The sequence below is a fragment of the Geotrypetes seraphini genome, chromosome 1 (assembly GCF_902459505.1).
Source record: "Geotrypetes seraphini chromosome 1, aGeoSer1.1, whole genome shotgun sequence".
NCBI classification, from domain to species: Eukaryota; Metazoa; Chordata; class Amphibia; order Gymnophiona; family Dermophiidae; genus Geotrypetes; species Geotrypetes seraphini.
This window is the reverse complement of record NC_047084.1, coordinates 96,503,157-96,524,646: the sequence shown is the minus strand read 5'-3', so window position 1 is coordinate 96,524,646 and position 21,490 is coordinate 96,503,157.

Sequence of the window (21,490 nt, the reverse complement as noted above, 5' to 3'; positions counted from 1 at the left end):
AGAATGCAAGAGGAGAAATGTTACATAAAAATTGGGGTTATATGAGAAGTGTTACATGAGGCATTGTAGTTACATGAGAAATTACATCAGGTTTGTGAAAGGAAATATCATAGTGAGAGAAGATCATTTGTTTAGGCGATGAATTTGTCAAATAGAACGGTTCATCTTAATAGGACCATACAGTTCATCTTAAAACCAGCATTCAATGTTTCAGCTTTATCAAAATGCTTCTAAAAATAATGAAGTTTTAAGAATTTTTTTAAACCTCAGGAATATCCGATAACTCTCTTAGCAGGCCAGTTAATCTGTTCCACAGCATTACCCCCATGATAGAAATAGCAGATGCTCTTGTGTTCTCATAATGTATTTTTGAGAAATATGTCAAGGCCAATCACATTTACGCCCTCAGATCGCAAAGTTCTGAGCGGTCGGTAAATTGCCATAGTTTGTGATAGATACCAAGGAATCCCATGGTCCATGACTTTAAATATCAAAGTTAATGTTTTGAAAATGATACGTAATCGCACAGGTAACCAGTACAATTTCTTCAACCAATGGTCAAATTTTCAAACTCCACAAATTAGCCTTGCAGCCGCACTTTGGGCCATATTTAATGTTTAAAAGGACTTGATATACCGCTGTATAAGGTATTATAAAATTTCACCCAAAAAGGAAAGGAATGCCATCAATTGAAAGGCGAGAGAAGAAAAGGTAAAAACAAACACCTAAAGCAACCGCCCCCCCCCCCCCACACACACACTTTTATGAAGCTACGTTAAGCTTTTTTATCACCGGCCATGGCAGTATTAGCTCCGATGCTCATAGGAATTATAAGAGCGTCTGAGTTAATACCGTCATGGCCAGTGATAAAAAAACCTATTGAAGTTTCATAAAAGGGGGTCGCAGTTAGGCATGGGAATGCAGGTTCTAAAACATCACACCTAAATTCCGGAAACCCATGCCCCTCACATGGCCACGCCCCCTTGGAGTTGCATACTATGAAACTTAGGTGTGCGTGTTATAGAACAGGGCAAAGGCAGATCTAGATGTAATGCCTATTTACTGTCAATTAAGGGCCCTTTTTACAAAGCCACAGTAGCGATGCTGCCGCGGTAAATGCATTGAAGACCATTCAATTCTTATGGCAGCATCGCTATTGTGGCTTTGTAAAAGGGGCCCTAAGTGCTTGTTAACCCCAATAGAAAGAACCAATATGTGGAGAGCGATGAGGAAAAAGCAAACGTGCCAAGCAAATACTTCTGAAAATGGAGTAAATTCTGCCCCATTCATGGAAGAAAGTGTTTATGAGCAACTTGAAAAATTGAGGGTGGACAAAGCGATGGGACCATACGGGATCCATCGCAGGTTACTGAGGGAGCTCAGAGAGGTTCTGGCGAGTCCTATTAAAGACTTGTTCAACAAATCTCTGGAGTCGGGAGTGGTTCCTGGGGATTGGAGAAGAGCGGATGTGGTCCCTATTCACAAAAGTGGTCACAGAGATGAAGCGGGAAACTACAGGCCGGTAAGCCTCACTTTGGTTGTTGGAAAAATAATGGAAGTGTTTCTTCACATAATTGTCCATAGCCATTTTTATTGTTCCTTTCAACTTAGACCATTGTTTCTCCACTTCTCTTATGTCTTCTCATCCTAACAGCTCTTTCTTCAGGTACTGTCCCATTTTATTAAAGTCTGTACGTTTGAAATCTAGGAATTTAAGTTTTGCGTGGCTACTCTCCACCTTGTTATATCAAACCAAACTGTTCGCTGATCGCTACTTCCCAAGTGAGCACCCACTCAAACATTAGAGATACTCTTCCCATTTGTGAGAACCAAATCCAATAACGCTTTTTCCCTCATGGGTTCCGTCACCATTTGTCTGAGCAGAGCTTCTTGAAAGGCATCCACAATCTCCCTACTTCTTTCCGATTCAGAAGATGGAACTTTCCAGTCCGCATCTGGCAGGTTGAAATCTCCCAACAGCACCTCCTCTTTCTTTCCAAACTTTTAGATATCCACAATCAGATCGTTATCAATTTGAGTCAAAGGTCTGTAGACTACACCCACGTAGATAGAAGTTCCATCTTTTCTTTGCAGAATGATCCATATTGCTTCTGCCTTTCTGCATTTCAGTCACTTGGCTATCGATCTTTACATAGAAAGCTACTCCTCCACCTTTTTGACCATCTCTGTCCTTCCTAAAAAGATTATATCCCGGTATGTTTGTGTCCCATCCACTGATCCATGTGTCTGTGATAGCAACAATATCCAGATCTGCCTCTAACATCAGGACTTGCAGATCATCAACTTTGTTGCTTAGACTGCGAGCAATTGTGGTCATTGCATTCCAGCTATTTTTCAGTTGCAATCCCCTTTTTTTGAATAGTTTTTTGTTGTTTCACTTCTTGTTGCATTGCTAAGTGAGTTGCTAATATTGTTTATGTTGCAATCTTTACTACCATCACATCTTTTTTTTTTTTTTGCTGCGGGTGGCCTCTATAATTGCCCTTCATACATACACTACCCCCACCTAGTTTAAACACCTTGATATTGTCTAAATTTCTCCGCAAGGATTCTTTTTCCTGCTGTAGTAAGATGTATCCCATCAGTACAATATAGTTTCTTGTCCTTTCATGTATTTCCCCATCCCCCTTATGTACCTAAAGCCTTTTTGATGGCACCAGGCTTTGAGCCGCCTACTGAAGTCCTCTTAGTTATTAACTCTTTCCTCTCCCTTTCCATATGTAGGCAGTACAGAGAAAGCTACAGTCTTTACAAAAGGTTTAAAGCCCTCCCCTAGCTCCCGAAAGGCAGGCGGCATTATGGGGTAAAGACTTGGAAAAATTGCTCTTGCTTACTAATACTTTTGGGGAATTTAGGAGACACCTAAAAACATATTTGTTCTTGAAGTATTTAGGTAGCTGATTTGTAAAATTTTACTACACAATAACTGATCTTTAAAGTTTTAGTTATTAGCTTTTAACTTTGTAAGTTTTATTCAATTTGTAATATTTTTAACTATTGTAAACCGCATAGAACTTTACGGTCCTGCGGTATATAAACTTATTATTATTATTAAGCGCAGCAAGTGGAGAGTTGTTGGCCAGGTCGATTGATCACAAATGGATAACATCAGCTTTAGAATTCTTATCTTGCCTGGTCTCCACCCCATCGTACGTTACGCAGTTAGGATGCGATATTTAATTTTACTTTACTTGAAACTTATACCCCACAAATACCTCAAGAGTATAATGTGACTTACAAGAAAGAAAGAATGAAAATATCTCCTAACAACAATTAGTACCTTAACTTTCAACCGAATCAACCATCAATAAAAAAAATATCCCTAAACAGAAATGTTTTTAATATTTTGTGAAAATTAAGAAAGCTACTTTGAGTCCTAATCCCTATCATCAGAAAATTCCATCGTTTCATTGTTTGATATGAAAAAAAGCCAGATGAACATACTCACTTATAAATAAAATCTTCCTACAAGAAGTGTGAATGTATAACAATTACTTTTGTTCTCACTCATAACAGATCACTTAACCTTCATATCAAGTTGGAAATAGCTGCACATTTATTATTAATTATCACAATTAAGTAAATTAATATAACAGTAATTACAGCTCTAACATTATCCAAGTCTGACCTTCTCCTGTAATTTTTTTTTTTTTTAATACGACCTAGTCATAAATATTTGTATCATGAAACTTCAAAATGTATTCAAGCTCTATTCATGGGGGAAGCCACTGCTTGCTCTGGATCGGTAGCATGGAATGTTGCTACTGTTTGGGATTCCGGAATCTTTTGCTACTCTTTGGGATTCCAGAATCTTGCAATTCTTTAGGATTCTGAATGGAATGTTGCTACTCCTTGGGTTTTGGCCAGGTACTAGGAACCTGGATTGGCCACCTTGAGAATAGGCTACTGGGCTTGACGGACCATTGGACTGACCCAGAATGGCTATTCTTATGTTCTTACATGAGTTAAGTATAGGACAATTAAGCCATTGTAACATCGCTGATGAGGTTGGCTCTGAGACAGTGTGGAGTGAGGCTTTATGACATCACAATTTCATCTCTGAAATGTTGCTCTCATTGGGATTCCAGAATCTTGCTATTTTTGAGATGCTGGAGTGTTGCTACTCTTTGGGTTTTGTCCAGTACTAGGGTTCTGGATTGGCCACTATCAGAACAGGCTACTGGGCTTGATGGACCATTGGTCTAACCCAGTGGTCTCAAATAGAGAATGACACGGTGACGGTTTACCCGCGGCCACCGCATTTAAGCCGCGGGTCACCGCCGAAAACGGGGAAGAAAACTAGCAGTCGCTGCGGTGACGGGGACAAGGCCATTCACCGACCGCGGAAACGGTGAACAGGTTTGTCCCCGCGGGCCAATGTACCCCCTTCTAGGAACCGCTATTTACCGCCCGACGCCCGATTCACCCCCCCAGCAGGACCGCTCGCACCCCCACCCCGAACGACCGCTCGCACGCGCTCCCACCCGCACCCGCGATCGGAGCAAGAGGGAGCCCAAGCCCTCTTGCCCGGCCGACTCCCCGACGTCCGATACATCCCCCCCCCCGGCAGGACCACTCGCACCCCCACCCCGAAGGACCGCCGACTTCCCGACAATATCGGGCCAGAAGGGAGCCCAAACCCTCCTGGCCACGGCGACCCCCTAACCCCACCCCGCACTACATTACGGGCAGGAGGGATCCCAGGCCCTCCTGCCCTCGACGCAAACCCCCCTCCCCCCCAACGACCGCCCCCCCCAAGAACCTCCGACCGCCCCCCCAGCCGACCCGCGATCCCCCTGGCGACCCCCACGACCCCCCCACCCCCCTTCCCCGTACCTTTGGTAGTTGGCCGGACAGACGGGAGCCAAACCCGCCTGTCCGGCAGGCAGCCAACGAAGGAATGAGGCCGGATTGGCCCATCCATCCTAAAGCTCCGCCTACTGGTGGGGCCTAAGGCGCGTGAGCCAATCAGAATAGGCCCTGGAGCCTTAGGTCCCACCTGGGGGCGCGGCCTGAGGCACATGGGCCCAACCCGACCATGTGCCTCAGGCCGCGCCCCCAGGTGGGACCTAAGGCTCCAGGGCCTATTCTGATTGGCCCACGCGCCTTAGGCCCCACCAGTAGGCGGAGCTTTAGGATGGATGGGCCAATCCGGCCTCATTCCTTCGTTGGCTGCCTGCCGGACAGGCGGTTTTGGCTCCCGTCTGTCCGGCCAACTACCAAAGGTACGGGGAAGGGTGGTGGGGGGGTCGTGGGGGTCGCCAGGGGGGTCGCGGGTCGGCTGGGGGGGGCGGTCGTTGGGGGGAGGGGGGTTTGCGTCGAGGGCAGGAGGGCCTGGGATCCCTCCTGCCCGTAATGTAGTGCGGGGTGGGGTTAGGGGGTCGCCGTGGCCAGGAGGATTTGGGCTCCCTCCTGGCCCGATATTGTTGGGGAGTCGGCGGTCCTTCGGGGGGAGGGATGTATCGGACGTCGGGGGGGGGGGGCATCAGGCTTTCAGGATGGGGACAGACCTTCAAGGGGGGACAGTGCAGGGAAGTCAGGGAATTTATATTAATTAATTTTTTCTCTGCGTGTTTTGTTTTTGTATAGTTATTAACTAATATTTAACTAAGTTTTAAAGTTTTAAAGAATGTTTCCTTTATACGTAAATAAAGAAAAGTGAATGGGATTGCAGTGGCGGTGACGGGGCGGTGAATGGGGTGGCAGTGGCGGTGACGGGGCGGTGAAGAGGATGGTGAGACGGGGACGGGGCGGTGACGGGGATGGTGAGACGGGGACGGGGCGGTGACGGGGATGGTGAGACGGGGACGGGGCGGTGACGGGGACCAATTTTTTCACCGTGTCATTCTCTAGTCTCAAACTCAAACCCTTTGCGGGGCCACATTTTTTTATTTGTAGGTACTTGGAGGGCCACAGAAAAAATAGTTATGTCTTATTAAAGAAATGACAATTTTGCATGAGGTTAAACTCTTTATAGTTTATAAAACTTTCCTTTAACAGTTAAAAGGAAAGATATATAAACTATAAAGAGTTTTACCTCATGCAAAATTGTCATTTCTTTAATAAGACATTAACTATTTTTTCTGCGGTCCTCCAAGTACTCTGTTTTTTCTGCAGCACTTACATTTAAAGTTTAATATCTTTTCTTTCTCAAAACCTGCACATTTCAATCACTAAATTGAAAATAAAATCATTTTCCTACCTTTGTTTGGTAATTTCATCAGTCTCTGGTTGCACTTTATTTTTCTGACTGTGCATACAATATTTCTTCCCTTCTTTCAGCCTCCTGTATGCTTCCTCTCCTCCAGACCTCATTCCCTCCCCCAACTTTTTCTTTCTTTCTCTATGTCTGTCTTTCTCTGAATCCGTGTCCCATTTTTTGCTTTGTTTCTGGCTCCCTGTCCCCCCCCTTCTTTCTTTCTTCCTTCCTGCCCTCCCCCATGCCACCACCGCCGGGAATAGGCTGCTGCCGCTGCCGCTATCGGGAACAGGCCGAGATCTCCCTGCTTCTCTTCTCCATGGGGCCGACCAACTCTCGCCGCCCAACGTCAATTCTAACATCGGAAAGGACGTTCCGGGCAGCCAGGCAGTGATTGGCTAGCCAGAACATCCTCTCGACGTCAGAATTGACGTCGGGCGGCGAGAAAAGCAGTGAGATCAAAGAGCATGGTGCTGGCCTGTTCCCTGATGGCAGCAGTGAGAAGGGAAGGGAAGCGGGTTGGGCACCACTGCTCTAGATGAGACGCACTCTAGGAAGAACAGTGGAGGGTGGCCAGCTGTGCAGACCGCCCCCCCCCCCCTTGGTACGCCACTGGAGCAGCAGCGTGTCTGGCCGCTCATTCCATTCAAAGCCACGGGTGGCGGCTCCTTGCGAGATCCGCGCCTGCGTCTGAAGCCTCTCTGATGTTATGATGTCAGAGAGGCTTCTGATGCAGGAGTGGATAGTGCAAGAAGCCGCCAACCCGCAGCTTTGAACGGAACGAGCCGGCCAGACACGCTGCTGCTCCAAAAGGAAGAGAATGATCCAGTCCAGACCGCGGGCCGCAAATAAAACCTGGAGAGCCACATGCGGCCCGTGGGCCGCGTGTTTGAGACCTCTGGTCTAACCATTCTTATGTTCTATGATCTGCAGTGTCGTCAAGGTTTCGCCACCACTTATGGCAGTTTCGCATACAAGCAGATCACCCTTCATTAATAATTAATCTCTTAATTTAGGTATTTATATACCGCCTATCAGGTTATCTAAGCGGTTTACAATCAGGTACTCAAGCATTTTCCCTATCTGTCCCGGGGCAGTGGAGGACTGAGTGACTTGCCCAGGGTCACAAGGAGCAGTACGGGATTTGAACCTCAGGGTGCTGAGCCTGTAGCTCTAATCACTAGGCCACTTGGTTTTGCTTTTATTGAAGGTTGACTGGAAAACTCAACTTTAGTCTATTACCGCAGCTGGGTTGTTTTTGCAATAAAGTACTGTATGGACAGAAAAATGGAATCTATGTTACCTCTATGATGGGGATACTTTAGCATTCATATGGGGCTCAATTATTTAAAAAGTGAAGACATATGAGCAGAAATTAAACTAATCATATTCTATGCTTAGGAAAGTAGTTCAGATAGTTTGTATATTTACCAAAATCATGAAAATGGACTTTGCAAATTTTTTAGATCTATGTAAATAGAATAATCTATTATGATGCTCATTAAGGCCCTCTTTCACTAAGGTGCGCTAACCGATTATTGCGCGCTAATCTATTTATCGCGCGCTAAACGCTAACAGAAACATAGAATATGACGGCAGAAAAGGGCCACTGGCCCAACAAGTCTGCCTACTTTAAGGACCCTCCCCCCTAAGCACTTCCATGAAGTGAACCCACACGCTTATCCCATTTTTTCTTAAAATCGAGCACGTTGCTTGCCTTAATTACCTGAAGTGGAAGATCATTCCAACGATCAACCACCCTTTCGGTGAAGAAATACTTCCTAGTGTCGCTATGAAATCTCCCCCCCCTGAGTTTCAACGGATGCCATCTTGTTGCCGTAGGTCCTGTAAGGAAAAAGATGTCTTCTTCTACCTCAATACGGCCAGTTACATATTTGAACATGAATGCGTGCATGTTAGCCTATGGACGCGTTTAGCATGCGCTAAATTCGATTAGCGCGCAATAATCGGTTAGCGCACCTTAGTAAAAAAGGGGGTAAAATGTGCATGAGACTTCTTATCTTGTTTATGACAAGCAGAGCCATTCAAGTGATAGCTGAAATGAGTTACGCTGTCTTAAATTAAGAACAAGAAGGGAAATAATGCTTACCCACATTTTGCTCATGGCAGCGTCTTATCCAACCCCCCCCCCCCCCTTTTACAAAACCGTAGCATGGTTTTTAGTGCTGGCAACGGTGGTAACAGCACCGACGTTCATAGAATCCCTATGGTCATTGGAGCTGTTACCACTGTAGCCAGCGCTGAAAACCACGCTATGGTTTTGTAAAAGGAGGGGTGTTAAATTTTCTTTTTTTTTTTTCATGTATTGATACTTGTATCCAACATTTCTAGTCAAGGTTCAATATGACTTGCGCTCAATATTACATAAAATTACATCACACAAAGGGGTCCTTTAGCTAAGGCGCGCTAACCGATTCAGCGCGTGCTAAATGATTTAGCATGCGCTAATCGATTTAGCCTGCATTAATGAATAGCGTGCACTAAATGCTAAAGCACCCATAGAATACAATGGGCTTCTTAAACAATTTAGCGCGTGCTAATCGTTAATGCACCTATTGATTAGCACGCTCTAAATCGGTTAGCGGGCCTTAGTAAAAGAACCCCAAAATTAATTAAATTAACATTTATTAAGAAGAAAGTTCTTAGGGCTAGATTCACTAAGCAAACCGATTGTGTACTGATCGGTTTGCAACCTCTTTGCAACTCAATTGTTCCCCGACCCAATCAACACCCGATACAATCAGCTGCATGCAAATGAGGGAAATGGCATGCAAATTTTGTAAGGCAGCGATTCACTAAACAATTTATACTAAACCGATTGGGCTTGCCGATCAGAAAAGAAGCGACTGCTGAAGACCAGTCGCTTCTATCCTGGCCGACTCTCCTTCCCTTTAAAATCACGGGCTTGCAATGATTTTAGCTGAATATATAAAAAAAAGAATTTTTCCTTTTTTTATATATTCAGCAAACCACATTGCAAGCCTGTGATTTTAACCCGTGTCCCCCCTCCCAGAACCAAAAAAAACCTGCCCTCCTGCACTGATGCCTGCTGTCGCCAATGCCCACCCCCTCCACTGGGCCCACCCCCTCCCCATACCTGTAAAACTGTTGGGAGTAGGAGGAGTGCTCAGTCTCTCCTGCTCCGCAGGCCGCAGGTGATCTTCGGAAGCAGGAGGGATACCCAGTCCTTCCTGCTTCTGGCCTCCTTCGCCGATGAGTGTGGCCATAGGCCCCGCCCTGGTGCACCATGTAATGCATGGGGTGTGGCCTAAGGCCCTGATTGGCTTGGGTCCTCCCAATCAGGGCCTTAGGCCCCACCCTGTGCATCACATGATGCACTGGGGCATGACCTAAGGCCTCAGACTCATTGCGGGAGGCATTGGAGCAGGAGGGATTGATCACCCCTCCTGCTCCATTAAATGTATGGGGAGGGGACCTGGGGCGGGGAGGGGGCATCCGGGGAGGGTGGCATCAGGGAGTTGGCATCTCTCCTGCTGTTATGTTAGTTTATGGGTGGGACCGATGGCAGGAGGGAGTGGGAGCCCTCCTGCCATAAATTTTTTCAACAAAGCTGCAGGGCAAATTTTTGGGATGGTTCGGAGAGGGAGGGGAGTTAGGGGCACTTGTTGGGAGGGGGGTTAGTAGTTCTAGTTATGGCTGGAGGGAGTGGGAACCCTCCTGTCATAATTTTTCTAAACGCAGCTGTGGGACAAATTTTTGGGGGGTGGGGTTTGGGTCACTTGTTGGGAGGGGGGTTTAATTTTTTTTTTTAATCGGGCAGATATTTTGCGTGTTTAAAACATGCAAAATATCTGCCCAACTAAAAAAAAACAATTAAAAAAGCCAACAGAAGCCTTGACAGTAGTGACAGGAGGCTGTTTCTCTTGTCACTACTGTCAGGGCTTTAGCGATCCGTGCAGTCGGTTGGGGGGCGTGCCTCCGATCACCCCCATTTGCATGCAGATGGTTGGCAAATCGGTCGGCCTGCCTCCAATCACACACGGATCGGAGGGTTAGTGAATCTAGCCCTTAAATAGGAATATTTTCAGAATAGTATGAAATCTTACCCCCCATCCCCCACTTTTTACTAAGCCACAGTAGAAGCGGCCTGGAGTGCTAAATGCGCCAACACTGCTCTGACTTTCATAGAATTCCTATGCGTGTAAGAACAATTTTCTTGACATCTAATTTCTAAAGGCAGTGCATTCTGTCATATAGTTCCCTGATATTGGAACCATGCAGAATGAATTGCTTTATTCACAATTTTATTACATTTAGGGAAATGAAATATTCCCTAGACTACTTTGTAGCACTGCATGCTGAAAAAAAATAAATCACAAGATCTTGCATATATTCTGGAGCAGTACCATAGAACAGTGTTTTTCAACCTTTTTTGGGCAAAGGCACACTTGTTTCATGAAAAAAATCACGAGGCACACCACCATTAGAAAATGTAAAAAAATTTAACTCTCTGCCTATATTGACTATATATAAAGTAATTCTCTTGAATAGGAATCAAATAAACACAAAGAAAGTATTTTATAATTACTTTATTACGAAATAAAAATTATAAAAATTATAAAATACTTTATTCAGTGCGAAACCTGGGCCTGTTTGGCTGAACACAAAGCTGATATTCTGGCTGGAATCGAAGAAAGACACACACGTAGCTCTTCGTCAACAGCTCTCAGTCTCTCTCTGTATTTGGTTTTTATAGCATACAAAAATAGACAAATATACCCTCCATCCTTTTTATTAAACCACAATAGCAATTTTTAGCGCAAGGAGCTGCGCTGAATGTCCAGCGCTGCTCTTGACGCTCATAGGCTCCCTGCGCTAAAAACCACTATTGCGGTTTAGTAAAAGGTGACCATATTGTAAAATATAGACAGCAGATATAAATTCAGAACTGTGCATAGTAAGTGAAGGGAAGTTTTCATCTCTGGGAATTTACCCAGTTAACTATTAAGTTATTTGGGCAAATTCCTTTGAAAACTGTGGTAATACTGCCTCCACTTTGCTAAATTTAAAATAAAATCATTTTTCCTACCTTGTCTGGTGATTTCATGAGCCTCTGGTTGCACTTTCTTCTTCTGACTGTGCATCCAATCTTTCTTCCCTTCTATCAGCCTGTATGCTTTCTCTCCTCCACACCTCATTCCTTCCCCCAACTTTTTCTTCCTCTCTCCCTGACCTTTCTTTCTTTTTTTCTGTTTCTCTTCTTTCCTTCTGTTTCCCTGCCTGCCCCCTTTCTTTCTTTCTCCCTGCCGTTCCCCAAGCCACTGCCACTGCCGCTGCCATCGGGGAACAGAACCCACCAATGGATAGCAGGCCCCAAAGCCGACGCCGACGCATGCTCTCCCCGACGTCAATTCTACAGTCGGAGAGGAAGTTCCGCCCAGCCAGGCAGCGATTGGCTGGCCCGAACTTCCTCTCCGACTGTAGAATTGACGTCGGGGAGAAGAAGACTTATCGGCTCGATAGATTAGATCGCCAAGACAAAGTGAGTCCTGGGTGATCGACTCACTTTGCCTTGGCGAGCTACTGGCGCCCCTGCCTCGGGCCCCCTGTCAGCTCCGGGCCCGGCGGCCCTGCGGCATACCAGGCAACATCTCGCGGCACACTAGTGTGCCGCGGAACAGCGGTTGAAAAACACTGCCATAGAATATCTAATTAATTATTACACAGATTTTGAACAAAATACATGCCTTAATTGGTAACCAGTGTAATAGTTGTAAAGGTAGGGACACTCTCTCAAATCTTGATGCTTATATGGTCTACCTCCAAAATAAAAACAAAGGAAAACTGAGAAAAATAGCCCCCTAGCCCCAACATACTGTGGGAGGAGTTCATCAAGGGGAGCTAATTGATTTAGCATGCACTGAATGCTAAGATGATCATTATATTCCTATAAGTGTCTTAGCATTTAGGGCCGGATGCTGTAACAGCACCCAAGTCGGTGGCCGCTTAAAAAGTGGCCGCCAATCACCTGTCAATCATTCTAAGGCCCTAGAATATTGACAGGCAATCCGACATGGGTGCCAGTTACAGAATCACAACTTTGGCGACTCTCTCCTGCTCAGCTAATGGGGGAGGGGAGAATTCTTCTGCCGCGATCAACTGCAGCGGTCTAGCGGCAAAGGTAGGTGGTTGAAATGTAGGCCAGGGTTTTCCAGGCCTACACTTCAGTGGCCTATGTTGGCGTGAATCGTAGCCACTTTGTCCCACCTAATGCCATGTCTGGCGTTGGCCACACCTACTTTGGCATTCTGCAGTCTAAAGCGGCTACCTAGCCGCGATTCCAGTGGCCATTTCAGCAGCCTTTTATTTAGGCATCGGTAGGCTCTTCAACACTGCCGTTTCATTGACAAGGACAAAGGAAGTCTTGTATTCTGTTTTAAGCTTCAAGTCTAATGTTAATGGTAACATTCAAGTTAATTTTTAGTATTATATTTGCATAATTGGTACATAAAGTGTAACTAAGCACATTTTTGTCTTATCCATTCAAAATAATTTAGATGAAAAAACTTCCAATTAAACACACTCCAGTGAAAATATGTATAATTAATTACATTAAAGCGATATTCACATTGATTTTAAGCAATATGCAAATGTTGTTCAGTTAACTATGACAACCTAATTTTTCTGCATTTATATAAGTAATGGGATGATAATAAAGGAAAAATGATATCAAAATGACTTTTTTTAAAACTTTTTTATGACACCAAAAGATCATTACATTGTAATTTGAGAAGTTTACTAAAGCACAGATTCTAGATAAATCATGAAAATTGCAGAATAGAACTTTCTGAACTACTTTGGGTGGAAAGGCAGAAAATAAGAATTGAATTAGTGAGTCAGACCAAAGGTCCTTCTAGACCAGTGGTCTCAAACTCAAACCCTTTGCAGGGCCACATTTTGGATTTGTAGGTACTTGGAGGGCCGCAGAAAAAAATAGTTAATGTCTTATTAAAGAAATGACAATTTTGCATGAGGTTAAACTCTTTATAGTTTATAAAACTTTCCTTTAACAGTTTTACCTTATGCAAAATTGTCATTTCTTTAATAAGACATTAACTATTTTTTCTGCGGCCCTCCATGTACTCTATTTTTTCTGCAGCACTCACATTTAAAGTTTAATATCTTTTCTTTCTCAAAACTGGCACATTTCTATTACTAAATTGAAAATAAAATCATTTTCCTACCTTTGTTTGGTAATTTCATCAATCTCTGGTTGCACTTTATTCTTCTGACTGTGCATTCAATATTTCTTCTCTTCTTTCAGCCTCCTGTATTCTTCCTCTCCTCCAGACCACATTCCCTCCCCCAACTTTTTCTTTCTTTTTCTATGAATGTCTTTCTCTGATTCATTGTCCCATTTTTTTATTTGTTTCTGGCTCCTTGTCCCCCCCCCTCTTTCTTTTTTCCTTCTGGCTCCCTGTCCCCCCCCTTCTTTCTTTTTTCCTTCCTGCCCTCCCCCCCATGCCACCACCGCCATCGGGAACAGGCCGAGATCTCCACGGGGCCGACCAACTCTCGCCGCCCGACGTCAATTCTAACGTCGGAAAGGACGTTCCAGGCAGCCAGGCAGCGATTGGCTAACCAGAACGTCCTCTCGACGTCAGAATTGAGGTCGTGCGGCGAGAGAAGCAGGGAGATCAAAGAGCATGGTGCCGGCCTGTTCCCCGATGGCAGCGGTGAGAAAGGAAGGGAAGCAGTTGGGCACCCCTGCTCTAGATAAGCCACAAGCCGCACTCTAGGAAGAACAGTGGAGGGTGATTAGCTGTGCGGACTGCCCCCCCCCCCCCCCATGGTATGCCACTGGAGCAGCAGCGTGTCTGGCCGGCTCATTCCATTCAAAGCCGCGGGTGGCAGCTCCTTGCGAGATCCGCGCCTGCGTCTGAAGCCTCTCTGATGTTGTGATGTCAGAGAGACTTCCGATGCAGGAGTGAATAGCGCAAGGAGCCGCCAACCCGCGGCTTTGAACGGAACGAATCGGCCAGACCCGCTGCTGCTCCAAAAGGAAGGGAATGATCCAGTCCAGACCGCGGGCCTCAAATAAAACTTGGAGAGCCACATGTGGCCCGTGGGCCGCGTGTTTGAAACCGCTGTTCTAGACCAGTGTCTTACTTCCAGCAGTGACCAATCCCAAGAAGTAGGAAAATTCTTTACATTAGCCCCGGGGATAAGCAGTGGCTTTCAACAGGTATACAGTCAAACTTCGGTTTGTGAGTATCGTGGTTTGTGATTGTTTTGCAAGACGAGCAAAACATACCTGCAACCCGTGCCTCGCAAATTGAGTGTTGACTCGATTTGCGAGTGCCCTCCTCACGATCTGGCATCCCCCCTGCGATCCGGCATCCTCCCTCCCACTTGCGTCGCTCCCCCCTCCCCCCATGATCCAGCATCCCCCACCGAGTGCCCAGACACCAACCCTTACCCCAATTTGGTGCCGGCACCATCACCAACACACAGGACATGCCGGTGCCGGTGCCCAAAGATCCTCCCTCTTGGCTGAGCTGGGCCTTGAACATCTGCGCATGCTCTAGGCCTTCTGGTCTCACTCTCTCCGAATCTCGGAGAGAGCAAGACCAGAAGGCCTTGAGCATGCGCAGATGCTCAAGGCCCAGCCCAGCCCAGCCAAGAGGGAGGATCTTTGGGCACCGGCACCAGCATATCCTGTGCTTTGGTGCTGGTGCCGGTGCCGGTGCCAAATCGGGGTAAGGGATGATGCTTGGGTAGGTGTGGGATGCCGGATTGTGGAGGGGGGGAGGGAGGCGCGCAATGTGAGAGGGGGGCAACGCCAGTTCGGGGGGGGGACAATGCTGATTCTCTGGGGGGGGCATTCGCTGGCAGGGGGGTGTTCGCTGGCGGGGGCGATGCTAGTTCTCAGGGGGGGTGGAGCAGCATCGGGGGGCAGGGGGGGAACAAATCAAGCAAGTTTCCATTCATTCTTAAAGGGAATCTCGCTTTGATATACGAGCAATTTGGTTTACGAGCATGCTTCCGGAACAAATTATGCTCGTAAACCAAGGTTCCACTGTACCTTAATAATGGTTTATGGACTTCACTTTTAGAAACGTATCCAATCCTGCTTATAACACACAGTATAAGGAACACCAGGCCAATTGGGTTTTCAGGCTAGCCCTAATGAATATGCATGAAGCAAATTTGCATGCCTATCACTTCCATCATATGCAAATCTCTCTCATGCATATTCATTAGGGCTAGCCTGAAAACCCGATTGGCCTGGTGGTCCTCCAGGACAGGGTTGGGAATCACTGGTATAAGCAACCTAAAATAAAGCAATAAATATCAAACACAATGTAAGTTCTTTTTAAATCAAAGTGTACTAAAGGGGGGGGGGGGGCGATTCTATAAATGGCATCCTAATCAGTCTAGGGTGGTAAAAAAAAAATCATGTTCATGAGACATGACCTCCACAAGACTACTTTTGTTCTCTGTATAGCCACTGTTAATTGTGCCAAACTATAAACCTTTTGGTGAACATTTAGAGGTTGCTCAACAATTTTTAATTTAATACATAAATATAGTAACATAGTAAATGATGGCAGATAAAAACCTAAATGATCCATCCAGTCTGCCCATTAGTCATACCCACTAAAAATACATGATTAAATTAACTTGTCTCGTCTTTGATATTTCTGGGTCATAGACTGTAAAGTCCACCTGGTATTGTCCTACGTTCCAAATGCTGAAGTTGCCATCCAAGCTCACTCCAGCCTATCCAACAATCCTGTTTGCAGGATATCTACCATAAAATCTGGCCAGTAACATCCTCATGTTCCGAGTTAGTGGAGTTCCCATTGATGCCCTCCCCAGCCCATCCTACACCAAATCATCACATATGGGACACAGACTGTCCAAGTCTGTCCAGTACTGGCCTTAGCTTTTTAATTTACATTCTTCATTTTCTAATTAGAGATCCTCTATGTTTCTCCCATGCTTTCATGAATTTCATTGCTGTTTTCCTCTCCTTCCCTCAGGAGAGCATTCCAGAAATCCACCACCCTCTCCTTGAAAAAGAACCTCCTGAGTCTTCCTCCGCGTAACCTCATAATTATGCCCTCTAGTTTTACCATTTTCTCTTCTCTGAAAAAGATTTGGTTCTATATTAATACCTTTCAAGTATTTAAACTTCTCCCCTGTCCCTCCTCCAGAGTATACATATACAGGTTTTCCAGTCTCTTCTCATACTTCTTATGGTTCAAACTCCTTACCACTTTTGTCACCTTCCTCTGGATCGCTTCAAGTCTTTTTATATCCTTCACCAGATACGGCCTCCAAAACTGAACACAATACTCCAAGTGCGGCCTCACCAATGACCTATACAGGGGCATCAACACCTCCCTTCTTCTGCTGGTTATTCCTCTTTCTATACAGTCTAGCGTCCTTCTGGCTAAAGCCACCGCCTTATCACACTGTTTAGATGTCTTTAGATCCTCAGACACAGCCACTCCAAGGTCCCTTTCTCTGTCAGTGCTTAGCAGCCTCTCACCTCCCAGCACATACGGTTCCCATCGGATTTCTACCCCCCAAATGCATCACTCTGCACTTCTTCACATTAAATTTTATTTGCCAGATGTTAGACCATTCTTCTAACTTTTACAGATTGTTTTCATGTTTTCCCCTTCCTCCGGTATGTCCACTCTATTACAAATCTTGGTATCATCCGCAAAAAGACTAACCTTACCTTCTAACCCTTTAGCAATGTCGCTCAGAAACATATTAAACAGAATTAAACAGAATCGGTCCCAGCACCAATCCCTGAGGCACTCCACTAGTCACCTTTCCCTCCGAGCGAATTCCATTAACCACCACCCTCTGACATCTGTCCATCAACCAGCTTCTAATCCAGTTCACAACTTTGGGCCCTAACTTCAGCCCATGGAGTTTGTTTAAGAGCCTCCTATGAGGAACCGTGTCAAAGGCTTTGCTGAAATCTAAGTAAATTACATCTAGCGCACATCCTTGATCCAATTCTCTGGTCACCCAGTCAAAGAATTAAATCAGATTCAATGCCTGGATTCTCTAATTTAATATATAAATGCCCATGTCCATCCATGTCCACCAATAGTATGTCAACTACGCAAAAGTGCTGGTTAGAGAATTGCGCCTCAAGTGCCTACATATGTGAGATGCACACAAAAATAGGCAAAGATCTACATTTTTTGCCCCTATCTTTGTCCGTATCTTGCCATGAGCTGATCATGGCAGGGCAATCCCTGATCAGCTGATCCAGCAGTACTCCCTGAAACCGCAGCTTTGGGGAGTCCTGCCGGCTCAGCTGATTGGAGATTTCCCTTGCCGCGATTTAGCTGAACCAGCATGGAGATCCCCGATTCTTCTCTCCTACCCACCCACCAATCTCCCCCCAGTACCCCTCCAAAGAGATCCCCTTCCTACCAAGCCTACCCCTCCTACCTCACACACTCCTCCACATAACTCCAAGATCCTCACATACCCCTCCACGCCCCTGTTATACCTGTGGATGGAAAACCAGCAGAAGGTATGCCCACTCCTTCCTTACGGATTGTGTTATGATCAAAGAAAGATATGACTGAGCAAAGTTGGTGCAATACAAAAAGTCCTGATTTATGTATTGAGGAAATATAGGCTTCAAATGTTAAGAATGACCTCCATGTAGTAAAAATTTTGTACTGACGAAATGGTGGCATAAATCAGACTGTGGAGGGGTGAAATGTTCAAATAGCCAACTGGCACCTCTACTTATGCCAACTCTATGATTGCTATAACTGCAGGTACCAAAACATTAGGGACATTGTTAACAGATTATACTTGCATTCTATAATAAAACCTGGTTCCATTCTAGTATACCGTGTGGTCTCTAGGCTCTAAAATGGATCCAGTTATAGAATTCCTCCCTTTATGACTAATTTGAGCTTTGAAAGAACAACATTAAAATGCTGTGGTAAATATGACAGCTAAATCATAGCTAAACTTTACACTATACATTTTTGTAAGATACATTTGGAAAGTTTTATGTTTTTGAATTTCAGAGTTAAAGTAGAACACGGTTCTTAGAGAAAAAAAATAAGTGCCATCCATTCTTTGGTTCTCTTATTTTCTAAGATGTTCAGGAAGCAGAAAATATCCAAGTTAGAGTAGATAGAAAGCCCTAGAGAGATATGTCCTCCTGAGCCATAAATTGAGAACCTATTGAATAACAACCAAAATACGTTCTGTAATAAAATGTCATATAAAAAGAACAGACTACCATCTACACGGGAAATTGTAATGCAGTAGAAAAGAGATATATTATAATGATCTGTTTGCTCAATTTAGTAAGCTAGATGGTAATTATTTGAACAGTGCTATAAAATAAAGTTTAATGGTGTTCTGTACTGGATTATCAACTTTCACGGTCATATAGTTGTATCATATCATTCAAACATTTCACCTCATTGAATTTGGCAAAGAAATACTTAGTCGTTGATGTAGTAATTATACAAGTTAACTATCTTGAAAATGCTCATGCAAAATTGGATCCAGACACCTTTAATAAACGTATTAGATCAATGCTAGCCTAATAATGAGCAGATTTAGATTATTTTACCTTATATAAGACTAGATTTCATTATTGCTTGAACAATTTTGAGATTGTGAGCTTGCCAAAACTGCCTTATTATTGTAAATAGTCCCAGAACCTATGTAGCTATTGTCAGCCTAGCATTGCTAACAGTCTGCATTTTCGGCTAGCCTAACCAATGTCAGCAGAGGACTACAGGACAGTATATCAATCTGACTCTGGAATGTTGATGCAGATAGACCCTAAGGCCCAGGAGAGGTGTCCTATACACCGCAGGCTGCTAAGCAAGATGGAATCGATGGGGTTAGGAGAGACACTAACTGCATGGGTCAATGATTGGCTGAGTGGCAGACTTCAGAGGGTGGTGGTTAATGGTACCCTCTCTAAAACATCGGAGGTGACCAGTGGAGTGCCGCAGGGCTCGGTCCTGGGTCCACTCCTTTTCAACATATTCATAGGGGATCTGACTCAAGGGCTTCAAGGTAAAATAACACTATTCGCCGATGACGCCAAACTATGTAATATAGTAAGTGAATGCAGTTGACAGAATTATATGGCGCAGGACCTGCTTACATTGGAAAGTTGGTCCTCAACCTGGCAGCTAGGCTTCAATGCTAAGAAATGTAAGGTCATGCACCTCGGAAGCGGAAATCCATGCAAGACGTACTTCTTGAACGGAGAAACTTTAACTAGGACTTCAGCAGAACGAGATTTAGGAGTAATCATCAGTGCAGACATGAAAACTGCCAATCAAGTGGAGAAGGCTTCATCTAAGGCAAGGCAGATATTGGGTTGTATCAATAGAAGTTTCGTCAGCCGAAAGCCTAAAGTCATAATGCCGTTGTACAGGGCCATGGCGAGACCTCATCTGGAGTACTGTGTGCAATTCTGGAGACCACATTACAGTAAAGATGTGCGCAGAATTGAATCGGTTCAGCGGACGGCCACCATGATGATCTCGGGGCTCAAGGGTCTCTCGTACGAAGAGAGACTGAACAAATTGCAGCTCTACACTCTCGAGGAACGTAGGGAGAAGGGAGACATGATCGAAACATTTAAGTACCTCACGGGACGTGTCGAAGTGGAAGATGATATTTTCTTTCTCAAGGGACCCTCGGCCACAAGAGGGCACCCGCTCAAACTCAGGGGCGGAAAATTTCATGGCGACACCAGAAAGTATTTCTTCACAGAGAGAGTGGTTGATCATTGGAACAAGCTTCCAGTGCAGGTGATCGAGGCAGACAGCGTGCCAGAGTTTAAGAATAAATGGGATATCCATGTGGGATCCCAACGAGGATCAAGATAATGAAATTGGGTCATTAGGGCATAGACAGGGGGTGGGTAAGCAGAGTGGGCAGACTTGATGGGCTGTAGCCCTTTTCTGCCGTCATCTTCTATGTTTCTATGTTTCTATCTATGTTTCTATATAGAATTGTTCCTATACTAAACCCCGATTCTGTAACCGGCGTCCATGGTACATATGCTGGTTAGAGAATCGGGTTAAATTAGACACGGCCGCTATACTTATGGCAGCAGGGAGATCCCTTGCTGCCATAAGTATATCGGCCACGTCTACTTACAATGTAGACCAGCATTTTGCTGGCCTACATTTTAAGCTTCTCTTCCTCTACTAGGGAGACGCGTAGGGCCGCCTAGGTTCGCCTAAGGCCCTTAGGCAAGCTTAGGCGTCTTGCGGGTCTCCCTAGGCTCCCGGAGGCGCCTTCAATATAGGCGGCCTGCCTGGGGAGCATTTTTTAAAAAAAACGTGCATCCCGATTGGCTGATTAGATAGCTGTAGGACGCCTACAGCTGCCTAAAATCGGGATTCACTTTGGAGAATCAGGCCCTAAATGCTCCTGCACAGAATTCACATACATTAAGCATCCAGCCAGACTGGATTGTTTATCAAGAAGATAGGCTGCTTGAATGGCACAAAGAAGCCAGAGCCTAATCCCATCTACCATGCCTGCAAGTATCACATCTTCCTTATCAATTAAACTAACCATTGTTTCAAACAGTTTACAAATTATAAACAGAAAGATATTGGGAAATACAATAGTTTCTACCTTTAAAAGCCTCCTCTCTGCAACATCTCACATTCTCTCTCTCTCTTTCTCTGGAACATCACTCCCCTCCCCCTCTCTCTTTCCTCTGGACTCTGTAATGCAGGTAAACTGTCTTTTCTCTCTCATTCACAAGAGCACAGAAGCAGTCTCTGTATTTGTAAAGCTTATTTCTATTTTCTTTCTGTACAAATGTAATGCTTGATATATCTTTATAAATCTTGCTTTTCTGTAATATTAAGCCTAATGATAGGAGGCTTGCGCCAGAAGACGTATGAGGAGAGACTGGAAGCCTTGAATATGTATACCCTAGAGCAGGGGTAGGGAACTCCAGTCCTCGAGAGCCGTATTCCAGTCGGGTTTTCAGGATTTCTCCAATGAATATGCATTGAAAGCAGTGCATGCAAATAGATCTCATGCTTATTCAATGGGGAAATCCTGAAAACCCGACTGGAATATGGCTCTCGAGGATCGGAGTTCCCTACCCCTGCCCTAGGGGAAAGGAGAGACAGGGGAGATATGATTCAGACATTCAAATACTTGAAGGGTATTAACGTAGAACAAAATCTTTTCCAGAGAAAGGAAAATGGTAAAACCAGAGGACATAATTTGAGG